Source organism: Corythoichthys intestinalis, chromosome 1, assembly GCF_030265065.1.
Source record: "Corythoichthys intestinalis isolate RoL2023-P3 chromosome 1, ASM3026506v1, whole genome shotgun sequence".
NCBI lineage: Eukaryota > Metazoa > Chordata > Actinopteri > Syngnathiformes > Syngnathidae > Corythoichthys > Corythoichthys intestinalis.
This window is the reverse complement of record NC_080395.1, coordinates 54,096,672-54,112,043: the sequence shown is the minus strand read 5'-3', so window position 1 is coordinate 54,112,043 and position 15,372 is coordinate 54,096,672. Positions and strand designations below refer to the sequence as shown.

The 15,372-nt window shown below is 36.6% G+C and overlaps 1 long non-coding RNA gene across 1 annotated transcript; it reads right to left on the bottom strand.

The window, feature by feature from the left end:
- Positions 1 to 1,010: 1,010 nt before the first annotated feature.
- On the bottom strand, positions 1,011 to 4,170 carry LOC130922123 (uncharacterized). Its single transcript, XR_009064457.1, has 3 exons — positions 4,116 to 4,170; positions 2,489 to 2,600; positions 1,011 to 1,232 (listed from the first exon to the last, which is right to left on the bottom strand). It is a non-coding gene; the product is annotated as an uncharacterized LOC130922123 (long non-coding RNA).
- Between the last annotated feature and the right edge of the window lie 11,202 nt (positions 4,171 to 15,372).

The following is a 15,372-nucleotide window of genomic DNA, read 5'->3' as shown; positions in this document are numbered from 1 at the left end:
ACATTTGATTACTATGTTGTCAATATTTGTTGTGCATTTCACAGTCCACATCAAAACTTAACATTTCTGATGGACAGCAATAAAGAGCCATGGCATGGAGAGATGGAACTGATGCGATGGCAGGCGCCAGAGAGATGGACCTTTGAGAGGTTCAACTTCGATCTTTAAGAGATTCACTTATATTGATATTGCTGCTTTGAAATCGTCTTGACGGTTGGCGAGCTTCTTCACTTTCCAATGAGGATGTTATCAGATTTCCATGCTGATTCAGGTAGGAACCACCCAGAGGAAAATTTTATTGCTCAAAGCTTGCTCTTCTATAGCTCGGGAGATAAATTTGAGATTCTCATCTTAGCCTCATTGCAGTTTCTATTTTGTCTAAAATGTTTCTCAGATGTTTCTCCTAAAATTCACTAGGAGAAATAGGTGAGACAATAAATTAGAGGGAATCATACTTGAGACTTCAGGGAGATACCTTGCTAATCTCAATTCAGTGTTTTTAATGGCTCCTTTTTCTCCTTTGAAAAAGAAAATGAGCATTATTGGAGCGACTATGGAGAAATATACGAGTCTCTCGCTCACTCTCCCTCTCATGCGCGCCCATCTGCGCGCACGCACACACGAGACACTTAAATCATGTGACCCTCTCCTCCCACCTGACTGGATTCACCATTCTAAACACAGATCATCCACTTCATAACATCTTGATGGACCAATGAAACAATGGTGGACACTACTCTCTCGTCACTGCAGGACAGAGGGATACAAAAGATACACCCAAAGGCATCAGGCTTTATCATTCTAGAACAAATGGCTTTAGTGAAATCCAACAGTCATTGTACTTGAAAATTGAGTACTGCTGAGAATTTTTGTCAAAGAATGTGGGCGGGCAAGTGGTGCGGACCCAAACGCAGGCAAATGGAGGCAAGGCAGACAGGGGGGCAAACATTTTTTAATTAAAACCAACAAAAAACAAAGTGCAAACAATTTACATTTCAAATAGCTATAATAACATCAACAGCCATAATATTAACAACAAAGTTCAACACAGTTTTTAGACAGCAAACAAAAATTAAGTCTCTAAGCCCAGCAGTATTAGGGCTTTGAACACTGCAACAAATGTCTTTAAGTACATCTAGAATTTATGTTGTACCCCTCATGCGACATTTGTTGATCAAGGCTTTTTTCGATCGGTGTCCAATCATCCAGCGTACTGCAGCGCATGGTGTAAGCTGCCTGTATAAAAGAAAGCACAAATTACAAATTGAACTAGAAACTGTAATTTCTAGAGAAATTACTATGGGGCTTTGCTGTGTGGAGATACAGATCTTAGCCCTGCCCAGATTGGTTTGGGGACATTTCGGGGTTGGAAATGAATGGGAAATTTGGACGTCCATGACCGTCAATGGCTTCGACTCACATATGCGTCAATGAAGTCCAAGTACATTGACGTCAATAGAATCTACATACATGGCTGTCAATGGCATGGACGTACATAGCCCTCATCGGCAATTGTGTATTTGTGCGTCAATGCAATGTGACTGACAATGGAAATGAATGGGAAATTTGAACGCCCATGGCCGTCAGTGGAATCCAGGTACATTGGAATCAATAGATTCGACATACAGTACATGGCCGTCAACGGCATCAATGCGATGTAAATTACATTACAAGTGAATTAGAAATTAGGACGTGGCATCCCATTAAAAATGAATGGAAATTTTTTGGCAAATTTCCGAGGAACCATAATCCCCCCCCCCCCCCCCCCCCCCCAAATTCGTTATACAACTTTTATGCCACTCATCATCCCAGAATTTTTGATGCCCCAATGATGACTTTTTTTTTTTTTGGGGGGGGGGGGCGAAATATCAGCGTTCACATGCGAACGGAAAATTTTTCGAGGCCGGTTGAAAAATTCATTTGCAAATCAAATATATATATCAAATGCATTTCATTGTATTTTTTACTTTTTCTCATTTCAAATAATGGGCAGCTAAAACAGTTCAGAAAATTGTCAAAACATTTTAAAGAATAAAGTCTAAAATTGCAATCAAGTAGTAATAGTTTCTGCAGGTCGCAACAATTAAAAAGCTTTTTGCAAATTGATGCCTATAATGGATTTTTTTTTTTCTTCTTCATTTTCTGAGTCGCTTATCCTCAATGAGTTAATTTTGATTTTAAAAGAACATCTTTAAATCAATCAATCACCACCTCCCCAATGTAGATATAATTGTACGAATGGAGTTGCAAAATTCTGTCACCAAAATAGTTTCAAGTGATGTTAAACTCCCTTTTCTAGACATTTCTTTAAAAAAAAAAAAATCCTGTAAATCAATATTTGTGCCCTAAACTGCCAATATTGATAATAATCCCAGTGATCAGACACTAATAAACAAAATGGTTATTATAGTGTCCAATGCAAGTTAAAAATAACAATCACTTTAAAAATTAGATAAGCCGTGTAGTAAGATAATTACTCAATTACCACCTTGGTCATCTCTGGGTGAGTCAGGGTCTGGGTCATAAAAGCTCCTCTTCTTCGGTGGGTATCGCACTCTTTTGGGCATCTCTTTTTATTATTTCCTGCTGGGCCATTCAATCTGTGAAATATAATACATTGTAATAATTTCAAAAAGTGGTTCAATGTCTTATTTGGTTTTACACTGTCATCACATCTCATAATTTAGTACAGCAACTTCTTAATATCTTTAGATACACAGATTGTGTTCATTTAACCATATTAGACCACCGAAGGACTGAAAAATATTATTTAAAATCCCCCATACCAATCATCGTAAAACAAAGAGACATTAAAGTAAAAATCCATGATGATCCATGATGCTAAGATTTCTGTAAGAATTGCACTTTTCTTGGACAAGTTGTTGGGCTCTTCTTTCCTGTACACTGGTCCTAAAAAAAAAAAACCTTTTTATTGCTAATATATCGTGAAAAGATGCACCTTCTCAATTCCCTATGTCTCAAGTTTATAATGTTAATAGGGTGACCATATTTTGATTTCCCAAAAAATAGGACATGCTGCTCTGCCTCGGGGTACTTAAATGATACGCAGAATATACTCAAAGATGCCTTATAACTAGTTTTAAAGTATGCCTTCTCTGTATGGATAGAATATTCCGTTATACAACAAAATAATCTCCATATCCAGAGACACAAATTCAGATAGGCTTCCCAGTTTTTCAACATGCAACATTTATTTTGCCAAAAATAATCTCCCTTGGCTGTTTCCAAAGAAGTCATCCTTCTCCCGTCCAATTCAGCCGATCGGTGTACTTCCGCTAGCTGTCTGGCTTCATGGCACAACTGTAACGTGTGTGTCAAACATAGAGCTCAGAGAAAACAAACCAGCAAGCGCAGGGGTCGAGGGATTGAGGGAGAGCGGGAGGGGGGCATTGAGCAGATAATTGACCATGAAAAACCGGAGATATGATCCTTTTAATTTCAAATGAGTAATTATGAAGGAACTCTTCACTATTAAAACTAGGAACTATTTTCTCCACCAGAGGGCACTCATGCTCTTTGGACGAATAATGCCTCATTTATAGATTTTTTTTCTCATTGGAATTCAATTTTTTTTTTTCCTTTGGCTTAATGTGGTTATGCAATGGGTTATTTTACAGTATCATTAAAACAACAGTTCATACAGATAATGTAGCGCTCAGGAAAAAAATACCATTGTTAAAAAAAAAAAAAAAAAAAGTTATATCATTTTGAAGTAATGCTACTCTTACATGAGTGACATTTTTGCCTACTCCACCCACCTTTGGTCACCCCAATGTAAACTCGTTGCATGAAGCTAGAGAAAATGAGTCTCACTGCAATGAGAAGATGTTCCAATTGTACACAAATTATGTAACTCCAAGACTGTCTAGGGCCACTTTTTGTAGAAATAATTCCAAAGTTAATATTTTTACATGAATATGTTTACTTCAGTAAATTCATGGCCTCCCAAGCTAGCTAGCTAGCTTCACTATTTGCCACTTATTGCCGACCAGTCCCCCCCCCCCCCCCCCCAAAAAAAAAAAACTATCAGAACTAGCATAAACACAAGCCATATAAATTATACCCAAATTCCATTCGACAAAGATGTTACTTACCCTCTTTTTTGTCCTGAAACTGTTTCTTCCTCCATTCCTCCTGACACCAACTTCATAAGTTAAGTACGACTTGACGTCGTTAGGTCAGCCTCCCCCCTATGAGTTGACGAAGCAGCATTTGTGACGGATGGCGCTTTCTTCCAATGTAGACGTTAGGTCTGCATTATCTTCAGGGTTGAAAGTTCACGGTGTTTCGCGCCACATACAGTTTGACAGTGCACGAAGAAAACAGCGCTGCAGCGCCGGTGTAGACCGGTCAACGCTGAGTGGTTTCAGCTGCATTTTAAGTAAGAATGAATTTACAAAAATGTTCTTTATATACGCATGACTACATTAGGCTAATAAGAATAAAAAAAAATAAAAATAAAAAATCTTTATAAGTTGAGTTTATTTGGCTTTATTAATGTACAATACATTTTCAGTTCTTGGAGTTTTTAAAGCCTTGTTTTCATTTTAATTTAAGCTAACTGAAATTTTTACATCTTCATTAATTCAATATCATATTATTTCGTTTTTATGAAATTTAATGACCTTATAATACCATCATAATAACAATTTTAGAAGGGTAACATTATTACACGTCAGTAAGAGTTTTCCTTTGTGCATTTTGTACCTACCGGTTTGTAAATGTACCACCGGGATCGTTTTCATTATGATTATTCATTTTTTTCTAACTATATGTTAATCAATTTCTCTTTATATATAATAACTATCTCTTCATATATAATATACTTTATGATTATTCAATTACTATAACCCTTTTCATTCTGAATAAATTGCATACCATATTTTGTGCACTTCTATATGTAAAATCATATTTATGAACTATCTATGCCTTTTTATCCCGTCATCCCCAACTTCATTGACCCTGCAGCTCAATTTCTAAAACCAGTACAGCATGAATATTGCTCCTCTATAGAGGATACAGATAAGTTTGATTGTGCGGTTCATTTTCAGAAGATTGGACTATTGCAGCAGTATATTTACAGGTCTTGATTTTTTTTTTTTTTAATCAGTCAGGACGCTGCAGATAGTACAGAATGCTGCTGCCAGAGTCCTTACAAATACAGTACAAGGAAACTGGACCACATTACACCAGTTTTGGAAATCATTACACTGGCTTCCAGTGAGTCAAAGGATAGGCTAGAAATTGAGTCAAAGTATAGGCTAGAAATTGATACTGCTCGTCTATAAAACACTTTCATGGCCTTGGACCAAAAGAATAGAGACCCCTAAGGTCATCTGGAACCGATCTGTTGTATGTTCCAAGAACAAGAACCAAGCAGGGTGAAGTAGCATTTAGTATTATGCTCCTCACCTCTGAAACAAGTTACCTGAAGGTCTGAAGTGTGCTCAAACTGTTAACTCCTTTTAAATCAGGACTAAAAACGCTTTTGTTTATCACAGCATATCCATAACGGTCTATATATTTTAACCTTCAAGCAATTTGCTTTTTATTCATTTTAAGTATAATTTTATTGCCTGTTTAAATTCTTTTTTTTCTTTTTTAATTTCATTTAGATTCTCACCAATAATATACTGTACATTGTACTTGCAACAGTGAATGACAATAGTCCATTTCTCGATACATTACTTTTTTAAGGGAAACAACAACAAAAAAGAAATTAAATCAATAATAAATAAATAAATAAGTACATATATAAACAACATACAGCAACTTAAAACATTTGGGAGCCCATCTGATATTGTTTTCTTACCCCCCAAAAAGTAAGGAGGTACTTTCTCTGTTGAGCATCAATTGAAATCCATTCTAATTGGTTTCACGTTTGTCCATTTGGACCATATCAAATAAAATGTATCAATCTCTAATTTAAGTTAAAATGACAGCTTCTCCATGATGTAAATTTCATGTACAATATCTATCCATTCCTCAACAGTTGATTTTTTTTTTTTAAGCCATTTCCTAGAAATAGATTTCTTAGAGGCTGCTAATAGAATATTCAACAGTTTTTCTTATCATTGACTTTTCATTGTCTTTGTTATAACTTTCTTTTGAACTAATGTTTTTAATTTTTTAAAATCATTTTATCTCTGATCGTGGTTATTCATGTGATGTAAAGCACTTTGAATTGCTTTGTGTTGAATTATGCTATACAAATAAATTTGCATTGCCTGAGAATTCAACAAGTGCTTGTGGAGAGCTCTTCATTTGCTCTGTCTGAGTACAGTATGTGATGCATGAACGGAAGCTGTGATAAGAGTACACTGAGTTCATCGAGAGATCTCTCTGATTTCTCTGCCTGAGATCACAAATAGACACAAAAGTTGAGAAACTCTGAGAATTATATGAGAGCTCGTTGAGATCTCTTCTGAAACTTAAAAGGAGACTAAATTGAGATTTAGTGCATTTTATTGCTCCGGAGAAAAAACTGAGACACAGGAGAAATAAACCTTAGTCTCAGTTTGGCGTCACACAGATCTCACAGTTGTCTAGGAGAAATAAATGAGATATTTTGGAGATCTCTTTTCAGATTTTCTTTTCCTCTGGGCATGCGAGCATATAGCAGCAGCTGTCGTGATCAGAATCCACTGGGTTCATGATGACCGGTTCATTATGTCAGACCTCACCCTAAAGAAGCTGCAACAACTATTATCAAATAATATATAATCAATGAAGTACAAGATAACATCCCTAATAGCAACACAGGTTCCTATTCAAGCTTTATAAAATATTTCCATAACATTTGGGATGATATGTCAACTGACAACTAGTTGAATGACACCTGTTTTATATCTTGAGGGGATCTGTATCACTGTCACCGGCACTAATTAACTTTGAGGAAGGTTGCGGGAACCCTGCCACACATTAAAAAAAAATCTACAAATGTGCTGACTGCTTTATGGTATACGTCACTTCCCTATTTCCTCATGCATTATGAAGACAGAGATCGATGCGAACGCTTTCAGGCGAAATCTGCAAAGATGGCAGAGCAACAAAAGAGACAAAGAGTTTTGTATGAGGAGGAAGAAAGGATAAAAGAACACTCAAGAATAAACATTGGCCCGGCTTTCACTTGTTGGCGTGACACTTCTGCCGAACACCGCGCTGACGAGTTCGGGTGGGGAGGGGGTGAGTCACATGAAGCCATGCGGTTGCTAACCGTCATATGCTATTGTTTAGCCACAACTGTATTCATTACCTCATTACTATACATCCTTCACACAGCCACTGGAAACACAAATGCCGTTTAATCCATCTGCAGGTGACCGGCAGAGCAGGATTTTCACGACACTTTTCGCTTATGCGCTGGTCCTCAAGGGAAACGCAGTCTTCTTTAAGTCAAAACACTACCGCTTTTGTCCAACGGCGTCGCTAATATTGACCAAAAACTGAAAAGTTACAAAGTGTTTCTTAAGAAAGAGCTAAAAACTAAATTAACCCCATTGTACTCTTCTCTACTGTTCTAGAGGAAAAAGTTTTGTGTTCAAAAAAATTCAAACAAGACAAAGTATCAATATACTGCAACGTAAAACTGACTATAGCAGCGAGCAAGGCATGGAAAACAAAGTGTTCGTATCTAGCTCACCATCAAATGACAAAGAGAAACAGGCTACTATAAACAGTATACCCACGCGATGTAATGAGGGAAATGGTAGAAACAATTATAAAGGGGAACATAAAAACACGGGCGGGCAGGAAACCACAGAGGAAAGTGAAAGTTATCTGAAATGAGAGACTTGTGGGACATGACACAACTAAGGTCCTATTAGGACCTACAAGCGCAACAATGAGGCTTTGAACTGTGATAATTATCTGAGCCACTCATCAAGATTGATGATGTTGTTTGTACAATAATAAACACGACAATAACATTCCAGTATTAGAATCACAGTATTGGTGATAAAAACGGAAAATTGCCACACCTCAGACGTATTATCATGTAGCCTACCACAGTACAGTAATTTTATCGGGTTGAAATGTCACATTTCAAAACATTTTTGTCAACCTTCTGACTTTAAAATTTGAGGTATTTGAAAATACCACTTGTGATGTCGATAAAATCGTTACCGTATTTTACACATTTTTTATTCAATCTGCAGCATTTTCAAACAACACATTCTTTTTGCCTTAATACATTCAACTCCTTGCTCTCCTCCCTCAATCCTCTTTCCCTAAGTGCTGACTCCCGGCTGGGAGCCTCAGGGATCCACGCAACTTGATTGTGTTTTGATGTTCTTGTGAAACTCACAAGTGCACTCAGCACTCAAGACCCATAACATACATTTTCAGGCCATGCACCCAAAGGAGAAGAGGATGAGGACCAGGAAAGACGATTTACTATGAGTCAAGTCAGAAGTGTGCAGTCAGAATTCCATAAATACACCAAATTCCCAGTATACTTGTATACACGCGTGGGTCGCAGAAACACCATGTATAATCATTTATGTTTATTGCATGAATCCCTGCCACTGATGTGTAAATAGCTGGTGCACTGTGAACTGAACCCTGCGCCTGAACATTTGTATTTGTGTTCTCAGTTATATGCAGTACGTATATCACTTCCTGTTTGCATCTAGTGATTTATATTACATAGGCTTTTTCTTTCTTTTCAGGCACACGGGTGAACTGCAGCTATTTCCAGGGGTACAGGGACAGGGAGAACATGTGTACACGACAGGGGAAACCTCACACCTGTAAGGCGGACATGTAGTTGTAGTAGTAGTTCATTCATCAAGTCATTAAATTGCAACTGTAGATGACTGACTGGTAATTTTGAAACTCTTGGATTACCGGTAATTTATCTTATTAATTGCACTCATTAATCTCATCATTCTTTGTGAGTAAAAACAAACATTTGACAGCAGAGCAACTAAATCAGTATTTTCAGTGCTTATTTGAATAATACAAATGACAATGTTACGTTTTTTTGTGTTTTGGATTGAGGATTTTTTTTACCCATCATCCACGGCCTAGAATACATTTCTTAATTTTTTTTTTTTTAAATTCAAGTGTTATTTGGGGATTTAAAAAAAATATAATCATTTTATAAGAAAATCCAACAAATGAGAGTATAAATCCAACAAATGAGAGTATTTCCTTGATAGCTAGAATACGAGCAATGTGTGAAATAAAGTTATACTTGGAATCTGTCCTTGACAGTTCAACTCACATTAAAACATGTGCCTTGGACAAAAGCTTTCTTTTGACAAGGACAAACCATTAAAAACACATTTTTGTTTCTTGTTGTTTGTTTTCACGCATACCTGTAGACAGGCAAAAATGCAATTTGTTTCCCGGGCAGTGTCACAAGCATGTCTCATGAGCAAATCCAAAAGAGTATTTTTAATTCATTGCACTACTTGGCATATATTTGGGTTTTGGGAAAAATGTGGCAGAGCTGGTTACACTACATGTACTTATTTTCTGGAGAAATTCCATCAATGTTTGTATATTGAAAAGCAACAGCCCTGTGTTCTGAAGTTTTTTTTTCCCTGGTGACACACTGGTACTTTTTCTCTGTTTTTGATGATGAGATCTTTTTAGTTTCTTTTGTTCTCTAAATATTTAGGTTTCTATATATACACAGTACGTATGTATAGTCATGTGAAAAAATTGGGACACACCATTAAATATTCAGTTCTTTATTAAGAAATGTGCAAAGAAAGTGATTTAATGGCTGTTAAACAAAAACAAAACAAAATTAACATTGTTCTACTCATTAAACCAACTATATCAACAAAAATGCATATTCTTACTGAGGAAAAAGTTAGGACACCCTACCACCTAATAGCTAGTGTTTACTCCCTTTGGCTAAAATTACTTCAGTGAGGCGCTTTTTGTAGCCACCTACCAGTCTTTGACATCGGTCTGAAGAAAGTTGGCCCACTCCTCAACGCAGAATACTTTCAACTGTGACTGACAGTTGAAATGAGAGAAGACAGCATGGTGAGATCAAAGGAACTGTCTGAGGCCTTTAGAAAAAAGATTGTAGACACTTATGAGTCTGGTAAGGGATTTCAAAAGAATATAAAATCCGCCATTCCAATGTCCGGAAAATAGTCCATAAGTGGAGGACACTCAAATCAACTGCCAACATGCCCAGGTCCGGCCGTCCAAGAGGACCGCAAAATGCTAAAAGAAGTCTCAAAAAACCCTAAAATGTCATCACGGGACCTACAGCAGGCTCTTGCTACTGTTGATGTGAAAGTGCATTCCTCTACAATCAGAAAAAGACTACAAAAATTTAACATTCATGGGAGGTGTGCAAGGAGCAAAACTTTGCTCTTCAAGAAGAACATGAAGGCCAAACTGAAGTTTTGCAGAGTGAACGTAGACAAAGACCAGGACTTCTGGAATAATATTCTTTGGACAGATGAATCTAAAATTTATTCATTTGGACACCAGAACAGAGGACATGTTTGGTGTAAACCCAATACATCATTCCAGGAAAAGAACTTTATACCAACTTATACCAGCATGGAGGTGGAAGTGTCATGATTTTGGGATGCTTTGCCAAAGCAGGACCTGGTCAGCTCACCATCATAGAATCCACCATGAATTCTATCATGTATCAGAGGATGCTTAAGGAACATGTGAGATCATCTGTGAAAAAATTTAAGCTGAAGCAAAAATGGACCCTGCAACATGACAATGACCCAAAACATACCAGTAAATCCACCAAGGACTGGCTGAAAAGAAATGGAGAGTCCTGGAATGGCCGAGTCAAAGCCCAGATCTTCCCTTTGAGATGCTGTGGGGTGATTTGAAACGGGCTGTACATGCAAGAAACCCCTCAAACATCTCACAGCTGAAAGTATTCTGCATTGAGGAGTGGGACAAACTTTCCTCAGACCGATGTCAAAGACTGGTAGATGGCTACAAAAAAAGTGTCTCACTGAAGTTATTTCAGCCAAAGGGGGTAACATTAGCTATTGGGTGGTAGGGTGTCCTAACTTTTTCCTCAGTTAGAATATGCATTTTTGTTGATAAATTTGGTTTAATTAGTAAAACAATGTTAATTTTTGTTGTTTAGCTGCAATTAAATCAGATTCTTTTCCAAAGATAAAGAAAAATAAGATCATTGATATGTGAACATTTCTTAATAAAGAACTGAATAATTTATAGGTTGTCCTAATTTTTTCATATGACTGTATATGTATGTATGTATGTATGTATGTATGTAGAGTGGGGCAAATAAGTATTTAGTCAACCACCAATTGTGCAAGTTCTCCTACTTGAAAAGATTAGAGAGGCCTGTACTTGTCAACATGGGTAAACCTCAACCATGAGAGACAGAATGTGGAAAAATCACATTGTTTGATTTTTAAAGAATTTGTTTCCAAATTAGAGTGGAAAAAGTATTTGGTCACCTACAAACAAGCAAGATTTCTGGCTGTCCAAGAGGTCTAACTTCTTCTAACGCGGTGTAACGAGGCTCCCCTCGTTACCTGTATTAATGGTACCTGTTTTAACTCATTATCGGTATAAAAGACACCTGTCCACAACCTCAGTCAGTCACACTCCAAACTCCACTATGGCCAAGACCAAAGAGCTTTCGAAGGACACCAGAGACAAAATTGTAGACCTGCACCAGAGACAAAATTGTAGACCTGCACCAGGCTGGGAAGACTAATCTGCAATAGGTAAAACGCTCGGTGTAAAGAAATCAACTGTGGGAGCAATTATTAGGAAATGGAAGACATACAAGACCACTGATAATCTCCTGCGATCTGCGATAATATATATATATATACATACATACATATATATATATATATGTATATACCACACCACACTACATTGTTAGTCTGAGGCATTTCAATCTGTTAAAGCTCTTTGCTGTATAATACAGACAATTTATTTTATTTTATACATGCTGAGTTGTTAAATAAAATTTTAAAACTCTATTTGGTTAAGTATTAATTCATTCACACATCATACATTTAATCTTAAAACAAATTTTAAGTCAATTATAGTATATTCCTAGATTTTTTTTTCCTGAAGAGCAACTTTATTCATCCCGAGGGAAATGTGATTAATCATGATTAATCACACAGTTGACATATGATTAACTCGATTAAATTTTTTAATCATTTGACAGCACTAATATATATATACAGTACTGTGCAAAAGTTTTAGGCAGGACACCTGCCTAAAACTTTTGCACAGTACTGTATATTTTTATTATATTATGTATATACAGGATATACTGTATGCATATATTTTCCCCAAGTGGAAGCTTCCATGATCCTAACAAATTTAATAATTAAAAAAAAAAAAACCTAACCCTAACCCTATATATATATATATATATATATATATATATATATATATATATATATATATATATATATATATATATATATATATATATATATATATATATATACATATATATATACAGTGCTGCTCAAAAGTTTGTGAACCCCCTCAACATTTTGGAATTTTCTATTATTTCAACCTGATTTCCTAATCAATCAATTCAGTAGTTTTTTTTTGTTTTTTTAACAGTTGTGTTGTCGAGACTAAATTAAAAAGAGTTTTCATCAACTGATGTAGGTACAAAATTGAACTGTTTGGTCACAACCAAAACCGCCATGTCTGGCGAAAAGTCAACACTGCATACCACCAAAAGAACCTTCTCCCAACAGTGAAGCATGGAGGTGGGAATGTCAAGATCTGGGCTTGCTTTTCATCCTCAGGACCTGGACAACTCCACATAGTCCAGGGAATCATGAATTCTGAGGAATATTGTCAAATCCTAGAACATAACCTGACGCCATCTGTTTTGAAGTTAAAGCTTGGCAGAAGGTGGATCATGCAACATGATAATGATCCAAAGCATTCCAGCAATACAACCAAGGAATGGCTGAAAAAGAAGAAGATTCGTGTTCTGGACTGGCCCAGTCAAAGTCCTGACCTAAATCCCATTGAAATGCTGTGGCGGGACCTGAAGCGAGCAGTTCATGCCAGACGCCCATCAAACCTCTCTCAACTGACTGCGTTCTGCAAGGAAGAATGGGCAAAAATCCCCCAAAGTAGATGTGAGAGGCTGATTAGTCACTACAGAAACCGTTTGGTTGAGGTAATCTCTGCAAAAGGAGGCGCAATATCCTATTAACTGAAGGGGTTCACATACTTTTGCACACATGAGTTTTTCTTAAATCAACCACTTTTGTTAAATAAAGAATGACAATATAACTATTTCTTTTGTTTCAGTCCATTATTTGGAATGTCAGTATTGTGGATTTGGGTATAACTTAACATTTAATAAGGTTATTTTAGTTTTTTTTACAAAAAATCTGACCATCGCTGTGGGGTTCACAAACTTTCGAGCAGCACTGTATATATATACTGTATTTATACTAGTATATATGTATACACACACATAGGAAATGTTGATTTTTGTGTGTAAAAAGCTGTTTGATTGAACAAATTGAAAAAGTGACACAGCTTTTTTGATACATTTAAATACATACTGTATTTGTGTTAGTTTTTAAGTTCTGACACGAAACGTTATACGGCCGTCGATAAAGGGTCACCTTCAGGGTATCACTGATGTAATCAAAAGATTGGGTGTGGAAACATAAACAGACACTTCTTTAGAGTTGCTGTTGATTTGCCACATTCATTATGTGCAGCTCTTTTGTATGAATAATGCATACGAATTAATGGTTCTACACAAGTACTTCAGTTATCATCATGAATAATATATTTATAATCAAAAAGCGCTTGGAGATTTTAGTGACATACTTAGGCAGTGTATAATTAATCTCACCTAGCCTATCTCTATTATCTTTACAAAACATTTCTCCGATTGCAGGGGGAAACAATAATTGGAAATTCTCGAGAAAAGAGTAAGTTGATATGTTCACAGGAAAGCAAAACGCTGAATATCTTGTAGTTTTTAGTCTTTATCAATCACTTTTCACAGCCACAACCACCCACATTATTAGCTTGTCAAATTATTTAGGTTGGAAACTCTGACACAACCCACCCATTTTCTATCCAGGGTTTGGACCAGCAGTGGCTGGATTTTGGGGTAACGTCTGGGAATTGAACCAACACCATCTACAGTATATGAAGTTAGAAGCGTGTACCATTTCCCCTCCATTGTAGAGTAAAATACAGTGTATCGGTACTGGACTTGGCGGGCTTGGACTTGGTGCTGATATGGATAAGGTGGCTGTAAAAGACGGCCTGGGATGTACAGAGGAGGAAGGAAAATGTTTCAGACGAGCAGCTACAAAGAGAAGAAAGTGGGATGTTACATTATATTCGTCAAATAGCTGTTGATTGTGAAACCCGCATGACACAACAATAATAGTACCTAACTTTAGCAGCCTACTGTACCTGCCTCAATCAGGTGTTCGGATCCACTAACTTTGATAGGTGAGGGTGGGGAAAAAAATAAATAAAAATCATGAAGCACTGCAACTACACAAGACCATCCAATAATAATGATTTAAATAACATATGATAATAAAAAAAAAAAAAAAAAAAAAGATTTTTTTTTTTACATGAACAGAATTGCCATTGTAATTAATTAATGACACATTTAATAACAAATGCATTTAAATCCACGGCACTTTTAGTCCCCATACTACAGAACTATGAAATTATTATTTGCATATTTAATGGTGTATTTATTTAATTAACCATGGCACTTTTAGGCAAGGCAAATTTCTCTGAATAGCACAATTTAACACAATGTAAAAGTGCTTCATATCACATGATAATCAGCAAGACATAATTTTAATCCCCCAGACACTTTGTCCAACTTTCTCTAAAATTGCAACGGGAGTAAATTTAACTAACAGTAATCCACAGCTGGCTGAATACTGAAAATATTTCTAAAACAACAGGCCTGGATAATGATAAAGTATAATTTAGCTTTAGCTGGTTTTAGACGTAGGTCATTTAAACTCTTTGTAAATAACCGCTAGCTTGCAATTGCATTTAGTATACGTGTTTATGCAATAAAAAAAAAACTTATTCATCACAACAAACCTCTGTCATCACAACAAACCTCTGTGTTTATCACGTTTATGCTCCTCTTCTTTCTTCTTCTTTCTAAGATATGACCCTGACCCTGACTTTTCATGACTTCGTCACCGTAAAGGCTAAGTTATGCTTCTGCGGCAGACCTACACCGTCATGGCAGACCCGATTTACGAGTCGACCCTGTGCTATAGCCTGACGTGAACATCCACAGAATCCTGACTGTGCGTCATATCAACGCGTGGTGACATGACGCAAATGGTCCGCTCAGACTGTTGTTTCCGGTTCAGCGCG